General features: G+C 38.6%; 1 protein-coding gene and 4 non-coding genes across 6 annotated transcripts in view; 4 read left to right on the top strand and 1 right to left on the bottom strand.

Annotated features, from left to right (window-relative positions):
• LOC150077105 (regulator of G protein signaling 7-like) overlaps window positions 1-17763 on the top strand; it is a 154381-nt gene that overhangs the window by 81866 nt on the left and 54752 nt on the right. The gene's annotated exons all lie outside the window — the stretch shown is intronic.
• TRNAG-GCC (transfer RNA glycine (anticodon GCC)) lies at window positions 2583-2653 on the bottom strand. Its single transcript has one exon. It is a non-coding gene; the product is annotated as a tRNA-Gly (tRNA).
• Window positions 7074-7144, top strand: TRNAG-GCC (transfer RNA glycine (anticodon GCC)). The gene has a single exon. It is a non-coding gene; the product is annotated as a tRNA-Gly (tRNA).
• On the top strand, window positions 11457-11527 carry TRNAG-GCC (transfer RNA glycine (anticodon GCC)). The gene has a single exon. It is a non-coding gene; the product is annotated as a tRNA-Gly (tRNA).
• On the top strand, window positions 15859-15929 carry TRNAG-GCC (transfer RNA glycine (anticodon GCC)). Its single transcript has one exon. It is a non-coding gene; the product is annotated as a tRNA-Gly (tRNA).

Here is a 17763-nt window from a genome sequence, read left to right as displayed (position 1 = left end):
TCGTTGTTTAACCACTTACTTCTGGGGATTTGGATCTTACCGCTAATACAACGTGTGGCCAGTGACTTTCTACTCTGCATCGGGTCCTCCATTGGTTTGGGAACGTTCATCTGGAATGCTAAACTCTGCCAGGGACACTTTTCGCTTTGCCGATCATCCTGGTGTCGTATCCTTCTTTGCTGCGCCGGATCATTCAGTAGGGGTCGCTTCCCATCACTTTATTTCCACAGGACGGTATGGTGTTCTTCTCGCTGTCCTCCTTTCAAATATATCTCTCGGTGGACGCTTTCGGACTTCTCTGTTTCATCTCGAGAAAGTTCCCCTTTCTGTAATTCATCTACACTTTATTAAAACTATCAGAATTTAGTGAACTCACCATAACTGGTTCTACTGGTGGATCGCTTCCGGGGACTGTTTCCTGGGCCTATCTTTCCAAAAAATCACTCTCGAAGAAAACTTTATCATCTTCCGAAAAACTTTATTATCTCCAAAAAAACTTTATCACATCTCGAAAAATCATCTCCGAAAAACTTCATCACATATCTAAAACATCTTATCACATTTTCCACACCCTTTTGCACGCGCTCTTCCCCTTTTATTTCCCAAAACCTAGTAACGCCCCTCCTTTCCTCGACCAATCATTTCTATCTGACCATCATCGTCCCCTTCCGGTGTAGAGATAACTTCCGTTTCTAGAGAATTCTCGAATATTCTGGAAATGACCAGAATTTTCTGGAGCTCGGTACCCATCCGGAAATCATCTGCGTCCATTTTCTTGATTCGTCTCGCCTTATTATAAAATGACCACACCTGCTCTGTTTGCAGTAAACAAGAGCGCCCCCGCTGGTACCCCTATTGTCATCTCTGGACCAAACCGTCCCTTGCCATACTATCAGTTGACCCCCCACTGTTCCGTCTTGCTATCTTCGCTTGCTATTTCCGGTGTGGGCACTGATCGTATATCTGTTTCTAATGTTTTTCTTCAAGGTATATTTGCTTGTACATTAAATTTAACCTTCTCTTAAATTAATTCCATTAGCGCGAGACCCATTATCTTAAACAATATTAGTGACTTTAAGTGTTTTCTTTTGTGGTTTACAATATCACTATCTAGCGTTCTTTCTTAAATTATATTTAAATTTAACTTGTAAGACTTTGTGTCTTACAACTCGATGAAATTAGTACTCAGAGCGTCCATCAAATGCTTCAATTTTTCCGAAACCATCTTTTCAATTAGGTATTCCCGAAATCCACGAATTGCATCTCATTCATTTAAGTGAAACCTAATTGACAATTTTCTAACTTCATTTTCACCAAATGAACAACAATTCATGTTTAGAAGGATTAATACCTTCGTGGTCCTCGTTTTCCTTCTCTCGTTATCGATTTTTTTGAAACTGTCCAAAATGACGGTGTCATTGGGATATTCAGGGGAAAATTTATGGGAAAAGTGTGGGTAACGCACTTCCCCGAAACAACAGATGATTATTTGTCGGGGTAAAAGAAAATCAGGCCCTCCTAATTCTCGAATGGGGCGCTTACAGTTGATTCACAGCGCTGTCCAACAATCCCGGAAAGTGAACTAAAACAGCATTTAAAATTTTGTTAATTATCAAAAAAAATTTCTCATTAAATCTTTTGTTCAGTAAATGTATTTGTGTATTGTATTTAATCAAATATTTTAAATTTTACTTTTACAAGCAACAAGATATGGAAAATATAACACACTAAAGAACTTTGAATTTTTTTTGAATATGGCCCCTGAACGAGAAACGTTTGGACACTACTGCAGTAGGTAGACCAGAGCCCACCTATTTGTGGTGATATTTTGCACCGACATGTTACAACCAGTTATCTTTTGAGCATTGCTCTATCTGACTGGGTATTTCAGGTGGAAGTTGAGTGTATTACAGGCTTTAAGAAGAAGAACTCTTTATATAACTATGACGAAAATCTTTTTAGACAACTTGATTCGGCGAGCAATTATTTATGGGAAACTTCAATTTACCTCTTATAGACTGGAGATCAGATCAAAAATTTTACAACTTTTTGCTGGAAATGTAACAAATAGGACACATCACTATTGCAGAGATTCTACAGTATGGTAGCAGGTTCCATAAGTCAATCGTATAGAAAACTGCAGACAATGATCCAGGTTGAAGGAAGCGCTGCCTAAAAACAGTCACGCGTAATTGATGGAAGAAGTTTGAAATGGGACACGAAATAATGATTATCAAGAAGTTCATCAGAAGTCCACATTTTTCGAATATCTGAATTGTGGCTAAATAATAAGCCAAACGCCCTCCACCGAAGAAATTAAATTATTTAGCTTTTACGACTTTTATGTTAATTCACTAAATAAGTATACTTAATGCATTAGTATAACTAACTGGAGTTTCACACTTTAATAGTGATCAGAGATAACTCGAATAACTAAAAACGTTTATGGTACCATCGAAGAACAAGGTTGATCATCACGCTTTACAATACACTGGCTAAAATATAATGTTGAATTATTTTTGAGTAAATTTCTTTTGTCATGATAAAAATAAAATTTGTAGTTGGGGGAAATAAAATAATTCTGCATCGGCCGGGAATCGAACCCGGGCCGCCCGCGTGGCAGGCGAGCATTCTACCACTGAACCACCGATGCGATGCTTGAATTGAAAAACGTTTCCTTAAAGCTTCATTGTACTGTAAAGATAAATGGAATTATCATGACGCTGAAACTGGTTTCTCTCTCTTTATATTCCACGTATCTTCTAGCCACGTGTCCACTTGCATAAAGAACTGGAGCAGTAACCAAACGTCTTCGAAATTGGACTACGTACTTTTATTTGGTAAGAAGGTTCATTTCTTAGAGGAATATATGCACAGAATTACAGTGAAAGGCAGTAAAAATTTTACCAAACCCATCTAACCCATTTATATTTCGGTAAATAAATTTTAGACTGTGGAAAATTATAAACGAATTCTTCCACTTTATGCGAATGAAGAGATGGCTTAAATAGCACAAAAGCAAAACACAACAGGCAGTAGAAACAGTTATTTAAATCGGTATTTAAGAAGAAAATAAATTTAAAAAGCAATTTATATACAAAACGAATATAGAAATCATTTAGATGAATCCACCGAACAAATTGCAAAGATTAAAATTTATATATAAATAAAGGCGAATTTTCTCTGTTAGGACAGAAAATATAAAAGATCGAAGAAAGCACTTTCTTCTGTTCTGGGTATCATAAAATAAGGAGTATTGTGTTCATCTCTTCTCACATCTAACACAAAAGGTGCACGAGAAGTTAACGCTTGCAATTTCTAAGTCATTACTAAGACAGCGTAACGAAGCTGAAGAAACATTAAATAATTTTAAATTATTCTAGTATCCTATTAGAAGCCTCGGGTGCGTGATTAATCCAAATGAAGACATTATTAAGAGATGTTCTAAATTTCTGCGTACAGTCAAATATTCAGTAGTCATTATTTTTCATTTTAGGTAGGGAACTACAATTAATCTTATTGATATTCACATTTGAATTATCACAGCCTTTGTTTTAATATATTCGTGTATTTAACGCAAATTATATCTGACTTAATCATAGAAGTAGACGGCCCGGGTTCGGTTCCCGGCCGATGCAAAATACTAAGTATTTCCCCTCCTCCCTACTTAAATTTTTTTTTTATGTGAACCCCAAACACGAGAGGTATTAGAACCTATATTACAGTACTTAGTACCGTGCATGAGTTGGAGGTTGAGAAGATATTTGTTGACATTGGACTTGAACTTCTGTAGACTGTAATTTTCAGGAAATACGTGTGAAGGAAGGTTGTTCCAGAAAACGGCAGTTGAATGAATAAACAAGGAAGATGAAAAGTTGGTTATGTGAGTTTGAAGATGACAGTAAAAGGATGTTGACCGGTTGCGAGAATTATAGAAACCAATTCAGAAGAACAATGCCCATGGAAGTATCTGTAGAAACGATTGCCAGTATGGATTCAGTCAGAGTCGATTCACTTGTGAATCTGGCTTATGTTAGAGGCATGCAGCAGAAACAGTACGTCTATGAGACAGCGAGTGGAGAGACTCTGTTAGAGATGAATCATTAATTAACCTAACTGCCCTCTTCTGAATGGAATCTAGAAGCCTCAGAGAGGTTTTGGGGACACCGCCCCAGATGTGAGAACAATATTCCATGGCAGAGCGGATTTGTAATTTGTACAGAGTGAGCAGCTGTTTGGAAGAAAAGTAACGCCGACAGCGAAAGACAAAACCAAGTTTTTTAGGTGCAGAGGAAGCAATATTTGTAATGTGCTTGTTCCAAGAGGGATTAGAAGTCAGGGTAATCCCCAAAAGAGATCCCCAAATCCCCAATATAACAGAAGAATTCTTTTTGCGAGACATAAGGCAAGACTGAGTTTAGTAGGATTGAAATCAACTGAATTGTCTTTGCCCACTGGAAGATTACATGGAGATCAGCATTTAAGGAATTGGTAGCGGATATTCGAAAAGTTGAAGCAGAATGAGCAGGTTTCTCAAACTGGAAAGTGGAATGCAATGTTCTATCATCAGCAAAATTATGGATAGGATTTCCGGTCAATGGAGGAAGATCATTAATATATAAGAGGAAAGGGGAAGAACTTAATCTTGGGGGGACACTAGCATTAGTGGAGAAGTTAGAAGGCAGAGAACCATCTATCATCACCCTCAGTGAGCGGTTGGAGAGAAAACTGAATAACCAATTACAAAAAACAGTTGGGAAACCATAAGATGGAAGCTTGTTTAAAAGACCTTTATGCCAAACACAATCGAAAGCCTTTGAGATGTCAAGAGCAACTGCTTGTGTTTCACCAGATTTTTTCCATTGAATTAGTCCATAAATGGGTAACATAAGCTACAATATCACCAGTGGATCGACACAGACGGAATCCATACTGGCGATCGTTGATCCGACGGAAGGTTTCTACGTAGTTTAAGAGTTTGCATTTAAATAATTTCTCCATTACTTTAGAAAGAGTAGAAGTGATTGCAATGGAACGATAATTGGACGGGAGGGATTTGTCACCCTTTTTAGGAACTGGCTGGATATGAGCAAATTTCCAAGAATAAGGAAAAACACCTTTGGAATAAGAAAGTGAAAAAAGGCGGCAAAGAACAGGAGTTAGTTCAGGAGCACAGGTTTTGAGAGCACGTGGAGAAATACCATCAGAACCTGGAGCTTTCTTAGCATCAAGATCCGTCAAAATCCTGACATTCTTTTTGACGGAAGACCACAAGAGGCATTGAATGGAGCGTGTGATATTTGGAATGAAAATGGGATGCTATTAGGTTAGCTTTATACTTGGCTGAAGTGACAATAGAACCATATGGTTAACAGAAGCGGAGGCAGAGATGAACAAAAGTTGCTGTTTGTTATTTGTTTTTTAGGAACATTAGCAACTAAGGCCATATTGCTCCAGGGATATGCGGTGGTCATTCCCTGACCTTTCCGCATCCTCCGTATTTGGTGGTCACGGCCTCGAACCCCGGTCTAATCACGAAGCGTGTGCCACGCACTGCTGCTCCTGCCCACTTGGCTACGGAGGCGCCGGCAAAAGTTGCGGCCAATAGCTTTGGCAAGAGACCAGAATGCTCGGCTACCATTAGGACAAGAAGCAAGTTTTCTACTCTTAGCCTGTTCAAACTCTAGTTTGGACTGATTAATAACTGCTTTACAATTGTTGCGAGCTTTGGTGTAGGCAGAAAATGAAATTGAAGAATTGGAAACAAGCCAATTACGATATGCAACATTCTTCTCTTGAACAGCCTTAGCACATTTATTGGAAAACCAAGGTTTAGATAAAGGACGAGATTTTAAAGTGGAGTGTGGGATAAAGGATTCCATTCCTGCAAGAATAATTTCACTGACACGATCTGAGCAAACGTTGACATCAGAAGTTTTGAAACAGTAATCCGACCAAGGAAAAGAAGAAAAGAAGTTGCGCAGGTCATCCCATTTTGCATTCTTGTAATTCCAAACAATACGTGGTTGCGAATAGCCATGAGATAATGGCTGGCTCCATTGGAGAAGAGACAATCACCCAGTTGTGATCTGAGGTGCCTAAAGCACCACACACTTCGATTGTGTACTTAGAAGGGTTGTTTGTGAGAAAAAGATCGAGTGAGTTGCCGGTATTCTATCAGGTAAATGAACAATCGTGCAAGGTCATTAGTAATTGCAAAAGCCTCAGCATCTCGACCAGGTGGGTCTGTGTGACTATAAAACGGAAGCCAGTCACTATCTGGCAGAGTAGAAGTAGCAAGATTATACACTAGCTAATTCGGAAGCCTCCTATAGAGTTACCAATAGGCTAGGTCCGGTGTACTAACTACCGACCGACCTGCGAACACTGTTTTAGAGTTGTACCCTCGAAATGTAAGAAAGATTGGATCTCGTCATGGTGTTCATCATGACCTCAAAAGTCATCAATCATACTGCATGATGGAAGAGATGGGGAAGTGTTGAGCGGTGCTTAACTCTGGAAACTGAACATTGGTTCCACCACTTCCAGCCTCTAATAAGCAAAGTGGTGGTATTGCACCGGTTGATGAGAGTCATATACCAACTAGTATCGCATGGTAACACAGCGGTGTGCCATTCCTCCGTGTGGTGTGGGAAAAACTTTTATATTAACGATCGTTAGCGAACTCTCGAAACTACCAACAGATTGACAAACTAATATTTGCTTTTAGTTTTATTTTATTTCTATAATATAAGAGTTTTTTTAACTTAAATTATTTTAACTAATTTATTTCATATTTATCATCTCTGAACTCTGCTGGTTCTTTTTCACATTACCTCTTCAAGCCAAAGTTGACTTTCATCTCAAATTTTGTCTAAAGAAACTTCCAATAATTAAGAGCAACGCAATGAACCCGAACCAGCGGAGCCTACTTTGTTGAGTTCTGCTCCACTTCTTTATGGAGAAGCAAGTGGACATGTGGTAAAAAGACGTGAAATATAGACATAAAAACTAGTTTTAGGTCACGATAATTCCACTTATCTTTAGAGGAAAATCAAGCCATTTCTTTCACAGAATCGGTGGTTCAGTGGTAGAATGCTCGCCTGCCACGCGGGCGGCCCGGGTTCGATTCCCGGCCGAAGCAAAACGTACTGTTTTTTTTTTTTTTCGTTGCCTAAAAAAATTCAGTGTGGGAGGACGGATATCGTGCCAACTGTGCTACCCACGAGATCATTTTTTCTACCACATAGTGGCCGAGTGGTCAAGGGCGAAAGTGCAGTAGCATATACTCTTTGAGTAGACCGGGGTTCGAGCCCCTGACTGCTAAATTGTAGTCTTCACAGGCGTCTGTGTAAATTATTACCAGCAAATAAATTTAATAAGCAATATACAGTATATACAAGAGGGAATACACAAGTCATTTAGATGAGTCCAGCGAACAAATTGCAAAGATTAAAATCGATATAAATAAATGGAAATTTTCTCTGTTAAGATAGAAAATATAAGAGAGCGAAGAAAGCACACTTTCTTCTGTTCTGGGCATCATAAAGTAAGGAGTAATGTGTTCTCTCTTCTCACATCTAATACAAAAGGTGCACGAGAAGTTAACGCTTGCAATTTCTAAGTCATTACTAAGACAGCGTAACGAAGCTGAAGAAACATTAAATAATTTTAAATTATTCTAGTATCCTATTAGAAGCCTCGGGTGCGTGATTAATCCAAATGAAGACATTATTAAGAGATGTTCTAAATTTCTGCGTACAGTCAAATATTCAGTAGTCATTATTTTTCATTTAAGGTAGGGAACTACAATTAATCTTATTGATATTCACATTTGAATTATCACAGCCTTTGTTTTAATATATTCGTGTATTTAACGCAAATTATATCTGACTTAATCATAGAAGTAAACGGCCCGGGTTCGGTTCCCGGCCGATGCAAAATACTAAGTATTTCCCCTCCCCCTACTTAAAATTTTATTTTTTTTAATGAAAACCCCAAACACGAAGTTATTAGAACCTATATTAGAGTACTTTGTACCGTGCATGGGTTGGAGGTTGAGAAGATATTTGTTGACACTGGACTTGAATTTCTGTAGACTGTAATTTTCAGGAAATACGTGAAGGAAGGTTGTTCCAGAAAACGGCAGTTGAATGAATAAACAAGGAAGATGAAAAGTTGGTTATGTGAGTTTGAAGTTGGACAGTAAATGGATGTTGACCGGTTGCGAGAATTATAGGAGCCAATTCAGAAGAACAGTGCCCATGGAAGTTTCTATCATGGATCGTTTCTACAGATACTTATCTGTAGAAACGGTCGCCAGTATGGATTCAGTCAGTGTCGATCCATTTGTCAATCTGGCTTATGTTAGAGGCATGCAGCAGAAACAGTACGTCTATAAGACAGCGAGTGGAGAGACTCTGTTAGAGAGGAGTCATTGATTAACCTAACTGCCCTCTTCTGAATGGAATCTAGAAGCCTCAGAGAGGTTTTGGGGGCACCGCCCCAGACGTGGGAACAATATTTCATGGCAGAGCGGATTTGCGATTTGTAAAGAATGAACAGCTTTTTGGAAGAAAAGTAACGCCGACAGCGAAAGACAAAACCAAGTTTTTCAGATGCAGATGAAGTAATATTTGTAATGTGCTTGTGCCAAGAGGGATTAGAAGTCAGGGTAATCCCCAAAAGAGATATATCATAGAGAGATATAACAGAATAATCCTTTTTGCGAGACATATGCGAGACATATGGCAAGATACGATTGAAATCAACTGAATTGTCTTTGCCCACTGGAAGATTACTTGGAGATCGGCATTTAAGGAATTGGTAGCGGATATTCGAAAAGTTGAAGCAGAATGAGCAGGTTTCTCAAACTGGAAAGTGGAATGCAATGTTCTATCATCAGCAAAATTATGGATAGGATTTCCGGTCAATGGAGGAAGATCATTAATATATAAGAGGAAAGGGGGAAGAACTGAATCTTGGGGGGACACTAGCATTAGTGGAGAAGTTAGAAGACAGAGAACCATCTATCATCACCCTCCGTGAGCAGTCGGAGAGAAAACTGGATTACAAAAAACAGTTGGGAAACCATAAGATGGAAGTTTGTTTAAAAGACCTTTATGCCAAATACAATCGAAAGCCTTTGAGATGTCAAGAGCAACTGCTTGTGTTTCACCAGATTTTTTCCATTGAAATTGTCCATAAATGGGTAACATAAGCCAGAATATCACCAGTGGATCGACACTGACTGAATCCATTCTGGCGATCGTTGATCAGACGGAAGGTTTCTACGTAGTTTAAGATGTGAGGGTTAATTGATTTCTCCATTACTTTAGAAAGAGTAGAAGTAATTGCAATGGGACGATAATTGGACGGGAGGGATTTGTCACCCTTTTTAGGAACTGGCCAGATATGAGCAAATTTCCAAACAGAAGGAAAAACACCTTTGGCATAAAAAAGTGAAAAAAAGGCGGCAAAGAACAGGAGTAAGTTCAGGAGCACAGGTTTTGAGAAAAAGCGGAGAAATACCATCAGGACCTGGAGCTTTCTTAGCATCAAGATCCGTTAAAATCCTGACATCCTTTTTGACGGAAGACCACAAGAGGCAGTGAATGGAGCGTGTGATGATTTGGAATGAAAATGGGATGCTATTAGGTTAGCTTTATACTTGGCTGAATGACAATAGAACCATATGGTTTTAACAGAAGCGGGAGCAGAGATGGGCAAAAGTTGCTGTTTATTATTTGGTTTTTAGGAGCATTAGCAACTAAGGCCATATTGCTCGGGGGATATGCGGTGGTCATTCCCTGACCTTTCCGCATCCTCCGTATTTGGTGGTCACGGCCTCGAACCCCGGTCTAATCAAGAAGCGTGTGCTACGCACTGCTGCTCCTTCCCACCTGGCTACGGAGGCGCCGGCAAAAGTTGCGGCCAATAGCTTTGGCAAGAGACGAGAATTCTCGGCTACCATTAGGATAAGAAGCAAGTTTTCTACTCTTAGCCTGTTCAAATTCTACTTTGGACTGATTAATAACTGCTTTACAATTGTTGCCAGCTTTGGTGTAGGCAGAAAACGAAACAACTGGAGAATTGGAAACAAGCCAATTACGATATGCAACATTCTTCTCTTGAACAGCCTTAGCACATTTATTGGAAAACCAAGATTTAGATAAAGAACGAGATTTTAAAGTGGAGTGTGAGATAAAGGATTCCATTCCTGCAAGAATAATTTCACTGACACGATCTGAGCAAACGTTGACATCAGAACTTTTGAAACAGTAATCCGACTAAGGAAAAGAAGAAAATAAATCTCGCAGGTCATCCCATTTTGCATTCTTGTAATGCCATACAACACGAGGTTAGGAATAGCCATGAGATAAAGGCTCCATTGGAGAAGAGACAATCAAGGGAGAGGCCTAAAAGACCTCTCCCTTGAACCGTATACTTAGAAGGGTTGTTTGTGAGAAAAAGATCGAGCGAGTTGCCGGTATTCTATCAGGTAAATGAACAATCGTGCAAGGTCATTAGTAATTGCAAAAGCCTCAGCAACTCGACCAGCTGGGTCTGTGTGACTATAAAACGGAAGCCAGTCACTATCTGGCAGAATAGAAGTAGCAAGATTATACACTAGCTAATTCGGAAGCCTCCTATAGAGTTACCAATAGGCTAGGTCCGGTGTACTAACTACCGACCGACCTGCGAACACTGTTTTAGAGTTGTACCCTCGAAATGTAAGAAAGATTGGATCTCGTCATGGTGTTCATCATGACCTCAAAAGTCATCAATCATACTGCATGATGGAAGAGATGGGGAAGTGTTGAGCGGTGCTTAACTCTGGAAACTGAACATTGGTTCCACCACTTCCAGCCTCTAATATGCAAAGTGGTGGTATTGCACCGGTTGATGAGAGTCATATACCAACTAGTGTCGCCTGGTAACACAGCGGTGTGCCATTCCTCCGTGTGGTGTGGGAAAAACCTTTATATTAACGATCGTTAGCGAACTCTCGAAACTACCAACAGATTGACAAACTAATATTTGCTTTTAGTTTAATTTTATTTCTCTAATATAAGAGTTTTTTTTTAACTTAAATTATTTTAACTAATTTATTTCATTTTTATCATCTCTGAACTCTGCTGGTTCTTTTTAACATTACCTCTTCAAGCCAAAGTTGACTTTCATCTCAAATTTTGTCTAAAGAAACTTCCAATAATTAAGAGCCGCGCAATGAACCCGAACCACCGGAGGCTACTTTGTTGAGTTCTGCTCTACCACATGTTTACCACATGTGGTAGAGCAGAACTCAACTTTTTACCACATGTCCACTTGCTTCTTTATGGAGAAGCAAGTGGACATGTGGTAAAAAGACAAGTGAAATATTGACATAAAAACTAGTTTTAGGTCACGATAATTCCACTTATCTTTAGAGGAAAATCAAGCCTTTTTCTTCTACAGCATCGGTGGTTCAGTGGTAGAATGCTCGCCTGCCACGCGGGCGGCCCGGGTTCGATTCCCGGCCGATGCAAAGCATTCTGTTTTTTTTTTTCGTTGCCTATAAAAATTCAGTGTGGGAGGACGGATATCGTGCCAACTGTGCTACCCACGCGATCATTTTTTATACCACATAGTGGCCGAGTGGTCAAGGGTGAAAGTGCAGTAGCATATACTCTTTGAGTAGACCGGGGTTCGAGCCCCTGACTGCTAAATTGTAGTCTTAACAGGCGTCTGTGTAAATTATTACCAGCAAATAAATTTAAAAAGCAATATATATACAAGAGGGAATACACAAGTCATTTAGATGAGTCCAGCGAACAAATTGCAAAGATTAAAATCGATATAAATAAAGGGAAATATTCTCTGTTAAGACAGAAAATATAAGAGAGCGAAGAAAGCACTTTCTTCTGTTCTGGGCATCGTAAAGTAAGGAGTAATGTGTTCATCTCTTCTCACATCGAACACAAAAGGTGCACGAGAAGTTAACGCTTGCAATTTCTAAGTTCCCCAGTGAAGTCATTACTAAGACAGTGTAATCAAGCTGAGGAAACATTAACAGGAAGACGAGTGGTGCTCCTTGGCAAGGATTTTAATAATTTTAACTTATTCTAGTATTATGTATCCTGTTAGAAGCCTCGGGTGCGTGATTACTCCAAATGAAGGCGTTATTAAGAGATATTCTAAAGTTCTGAGTACAGTCAAATACCCAATAGTCATTGTTTTTCATTTTATTTAGGGAACAACGATTAATCTTATTGATAAACCAGAGTTGAATTCTCATGCGTGGCCTTTGTTACTCGTGTGTTTAACAGAAATAATTATTTCTGACTTAATCATGGATGCCACATTTCTTACCTTTTCAGTTCTTTCTACAGTTTTCAATAAAGGCTAACCCATTTATTTTTTATTAAATGCCACGGCTAATGTTTTCCGAAAGATTAAACTCAAAGAGATGCATAAGGTTAGCAGGACTCAATGACAGTTGTTCGTTGATCTGTAAAAATCATTGAAGTAAATTGTAAACAATCATGGAACCTTGGTTCATTAATGTTTACGGGCTAATTGGATCTCTCTCTTGCCTTGACCTTACTTTCTTGACTATGGATTGTGTAAGTTATTAACCTTTAAAAATATCAAGACGTGTTCAAACACAACTCGAGCAATTTTGAAAGGACAATTACATTAGGTTTTAAATCATTCAAGTAGCTTACAACTTCAATGGCTTGAAGCTTTTATAGGTACGTTTTTTTCCTCGGGATATCATTAAAAATAAACGAAGTTTACTGTCTGCCACCGGTTCTGCGTGTCATTCTCAAAGGAAAGCCAGACACGCAAGAGGTTTAATCGGACAATACAAACACTATTACATCTAATAAAGGGGAAAAGAAGTTCCTTTAGTGGAGATAAAATGTCCACGTAAAAATAAGCTAAAGAGAAATTTTGAAGAGGAAATCAATGTTAACATCCGAGTTCACTTAAACCAAAAAGAAGGGTGAATTCTGTTTGAAAATTTAAAAAGTTTTTTAAACATTTAAAAGCACATTTCTAGATTAAACTGGCTTTAATAAAAAGGATAAAATTAAAAGGAAAAAATACTTGAAATCAATCGTGCGCAGTGATATGTGCGTGTGAGACTACCACTGGATAGAATCTTGATCACACCAGTTTATTATGTTTTATAGAAATAGTTGTAGGGCTTTAGATGCATTAGTGACTTAGGCCATATTGCGACGTATATACTGTCTGTAAATTGCGTGTGTTCTGTAGTCGGTTTGTCTGTTTGAGGGATGAGAAACCCAAGTTTCCAGGAAAAAAACGGGTTTTTTATCCACCCTACGTTCTCTTGAGAGCAACTAACTCAGCCACTTTGTGAAAAAGGCCCACAAAAATTCCTTACTTCGTCGACGAGATTCGAACTTGGGTCTCTTCCACCCGGTGTGTGTTGTAGACATGTTTTTGTAAGGGGCGGCTCCTAACGTGAGTTCATCTCCGCCTCGTATCTCTGTGAAGAACAGTACCCAGTCTCCTGGATCTTGTTTTGGAGACGGTTTCTGATGTCATGGTAATGTACACACTCCAAAAGCAAGTGTTTAAAGCAATAGAGAGTGTCAATGAGTCCCGGCGTATGCAGTTTCTCCTTTAGAGAACCGTGCCCGGTAATGAGAAAGGAAGATTCGAGGCTGAGGGAGAACCATTGGGCGTTCTTTTTAGTGGTCGCAGAGGTTACCTTAGAAAAAAAACTTCGGGTTACCACAACTACGGTGGAAGTATTCTATCTGGTCTGTCACATATTGAGTTCATTGAGACCACAAGATTTCTCCCGCTTTACATCCGTAATTAGTGAGAGTTCTATATCCAGGATCGTTGGAGGAATACCTTTTTGAAGTCGATAGCAGAGCCCCTTGTAGATTGCATAAAGGTCGAGCAGGTACCCAGTGTGGGAAGGAAGGCGAGTCTATCAACTGTGCTGCCGCGAGGGCTATACAACATATAAGTTGGCCTATATCCCCACTACAAACCAGGCCCGGAAGGCAACGGTAAACTACTATCTTAAGCCTGCACAATTTCCCTGTCTGCGCGGTAGCACAGTGGTACCGTCACCGTCCTCCCTACACTGGGTGGAAAAGGCCCGGGTTCGGATGACGCGAGGAACTTTAATGGGCTTTTTTTCACTTTAAGTTAGTGGGTCTCAGGCGTAGATAGCAAGGTTTTTTATCCACAGAATTTGGGGGTTTTTTGTCCAGCAAAACAGGCAAATCGACCAAGAACCACACAATTTACAGACATACGGGTTTATGTCATCAATTGCGGGTAACCCTAATATGCTCAAGATGACAGACGAATAAAGATCGAAGGAAATTTATTTGTGAAACTTTTATGGTATCACTAGATTCCGTTATAAACAGTACTAAGAGTAGATTTGAAAGTTTAAAGATATAGCTACAAAGTTTAAAGGTCTTGACCCCAAATATTTTGAAGAAGATGATAATTTATGTAGAATTGAGTTTTTGGCAGATGAATACCCACAAGACATTGATTGTAAAGATGAACTCGTGCAAGAGTTTTTGGCATTTAAAAATCTTTGTAGAGAAACGTTGGGCAGCAAATATTCAAGTGACAATGAACTGACCATAAACAATGTACTGAAGTTCTTAATTGCAAATGATTCGTGCCCTATCTACCCTAATCTTTCAACAACGTATAGAATTTACATGACATTGCCCATTAGCACTGCTGCAGCTGAACGTTCTTTCAGAAGACTTAAGCTTGTTAAGTCATATTTGAGATCAACTATGGCAGAAGAAAGGACTTGCTCTGTTGTCCATTGAAAGATTCACGGCTAATGACATTGATTGTGAGACTGTATTATACCACTTTGCAAGAACGAAACCTAGACGAAAGAGGCTTGTAAACTTGTAAATAATGCTGTTATGCTGCCTAAGACAAGCTGTAATTATAATTCAATTTATGATAAGCCAGATAATTGATTTAAGGTCGATTTATTTATCTAAGTCAATAATTCAGATATTTTGTATTTAGTCTTTTAAATTACGTGTGCACATGGCATTGGTTTAAGGCAGTGGACGGCTTTTTGCGAATAAAGAGAAGAGTTAAAAGACAGTTTACTTTTCAAATATCATTTGGACAACTTTATCCTTTAATTTGATTATTTTGCATAAATGAAACTTTGACGCAAAAAAAGTTTAAATTAAAAGGAAATTACTAATTCTGATGTACGTTTTGTAAGTTTACATTTAATAAAGTATTATTTAAAGTATTTGTATTTTAAAGGCAAATGATTCGTGCCCTATCTACCCTAATTTTCAACAAAACCTAATGGTTTACTGGCGCTCATATAAGAAAACCGATTATTCTTCCGAAGATTCAAAAAGAAACCGAAGAAAAGAAAATGGTCTTCAAGTTTTTGGTTCTTCAAGGTCAAATGGTCTTCAAAAACTTGAAGACCATTTTCTGCATATCAAAACTACCAATAGATTGAAAAATTAATATTTGTTTCTTAATTCTTAGTTCTCTGATACAAAAGTTGTATAACTTAAATTATTTTGACTAATTTATTTCATATTTGTCATCTCTGAACTGTACTGGTTTTTCTTCACATACCGGTTTATGTCAAAAGTTGACTTTAATCTCAAGTTTTGTGTTGAGAAACTTCCAATAATTAAGTATAGCCCAACGAACCCGAACCACCGGAGGCTACTTTGGAGAGTTCTGCTCCAGTTCTTTACGGAGAAGCAAGTGGACACGTGTCTAGAAGACACGTGGACTATAGACACAAAAACCAGTTCCAGGCCATGATAATTCCACTTATATTTACAGTATAATCGTGGTAAAGCCGGTGTAGCATCGGTGGTTCAGTGGTAGAATGCTCGCCTGCCACGCGGGCGACCCGGGTTCGATTCCCGGCCGATGCAAGAAAACTTATCTTTCTTTTTTTTTTATCATTATCCAAGTAATTTACTTAAAAATAAAAACGTTAACTATTCGGTTTCCAGTAGTACTGTAGTGATCAGATTAGTAAAGATGGCTTAACCTTGTTTTTCAAAGATACCATAAAAGTTTGAGTTATCTATGATCACTCTGGGTGGAAAAGATCTGAGTTCGAGTGTCGTTGAAGATAAGAGGAACTTTTATGGGCCTTTTTCCCAACATGGCTGATTTATTCGGTCTGAAGCGAGGGTAGAATGGTTTTATCTCCTAGACAATCGAGTTTTTCATCCAGTAAACAGAAAATCAACCACAGAACACATGCAATTTACAGAAAGCAAACGCGGAGCAATATGGCTTTCGTTGCAATACTCCTGAGAGCTGTTCTTAGGCACTACCTCCTTCAATCTGGATCCTTCAGTCTGCAGATTGCGATATGTCTGATGTACGGAACCTATTGTACTGAACAATCCTTGCAATAGTAGTGTCTTATTTCTTACATTTACCAAAAAAATTGTAAAATAAGTCCACGGTCAGATAGAGAAATGCTCAACAGATAATACCATCACAAATTTTCAAAATACGGGAGATAAATATTAATTTTCGATTTTCTTTCAATGCCATAAATTCATTTAACATTACTTCGAGAAATTTTATATTTTTTATGAAACGTTTTCCTTAGATTTCATAGGATTCGATCATAAATGCATTTTCTTGTTAAGTATAAGTATTCATGTAAATATTTGTCATATAATGCAAAGAAGAAACATGCATTTGCTGTACCGGCCAGCAAAAGAAGTAAAGTGAAATAAATAAGAAAATTCAAATTATGGCTTCCCTGCTCACGTAGGTAACCATCCTTTGAATTTCTTCAAACTGTCAGCCTTAAGTACCTTGTGGAGTCAAGTTATTCCAATAATCAACAACTGGTTGGCTGAAAGAAAACTTTCTACACTCTAGTTTAAACCTCTTTCCCTGTAATTTAAATTTATGGCTGCAGTTTTGGAGGTCTTTATAACAGTGAAAATTTCGTCTTCATTGATTTTACTAACCCCTCTCAGAGCATTGTAAAATCTCAATCAGGTTCTCTGTAAGGTGCTTGGTTGCAAGCTCTGTAGCCCTCATTATTGAAGTCTTTCTTCGTACCATTTGCCTATCTCACCATGCGAGTAGCCCGTCTTCGGATCCTTTCAAAAAGCTCAATGTCTTTTTGCAGACGAGGTCTCTATACTTGGACACAGTAATGCGGTCTTAGAATCGTCTTATGCAGTGGAATTATGATTTCCCTATCTCTACATGATAATGTTTGATAAATCATCGATAGGACCCCATGGGCTTTCCTAGCCTCCTGTTTAAACTGCTCAGAAAACTTCATGTCTGCCTCTATAGTAACTTCCAGATACCTTTCTTCTTCTACTGTTTTTAATTCAACTCCCACGAAGCGTGCAAGCTATTTTGGAGTTGCTGTTCCCCAAGAAAGACCTTGCATTTTGCTGCATTAACACATAGCTGCCACTTTTGTGACCATTCTTGAGGCCTGTTCAAGTCATCCTGAAGGAGCGCTGCTTGGAACCGATCATTAACGACTGTTCCAATCTTTATATCGTCTGCAAATTTTGACATCATGCCCTCTTTCCCTTCGTCAATGTCGTTTATGAAAATCAGAAACAACTGTGGTCCAAGAAATGATCCTTGGTGGACCCCATTTCTGACTTTACACCTATCTGAAGAATATAATTAAAAACCGCTAATACTCTCGCCTGCTAAGATCATTAACATCGTCGCCTTAAAATGAAATAGGAACAATCACAGAAGTTCATA

Source organism: Mastigoproctus giganteus, chromosome 12 (assembly GCF_048544385.1).
Source record: "Mastigoproctus giganteus isolate SK-2022 chromosome 12, ASM4854438v1, whole genome shotgun sequence".
In the NCBI taxonomy this organism is placed as follows: domain Eukaryota; kingdom Metazoa; phylum Arthropoda; class Arachnida; order Uropygi; family Thelyphonidae; genus Mastigoproctus; species Mastigoproctus giganteus.
Note: the sequence above shows the minus strand (reverse complement) of the source record. Positions and strands in the feature narration are given on the sequence as shown.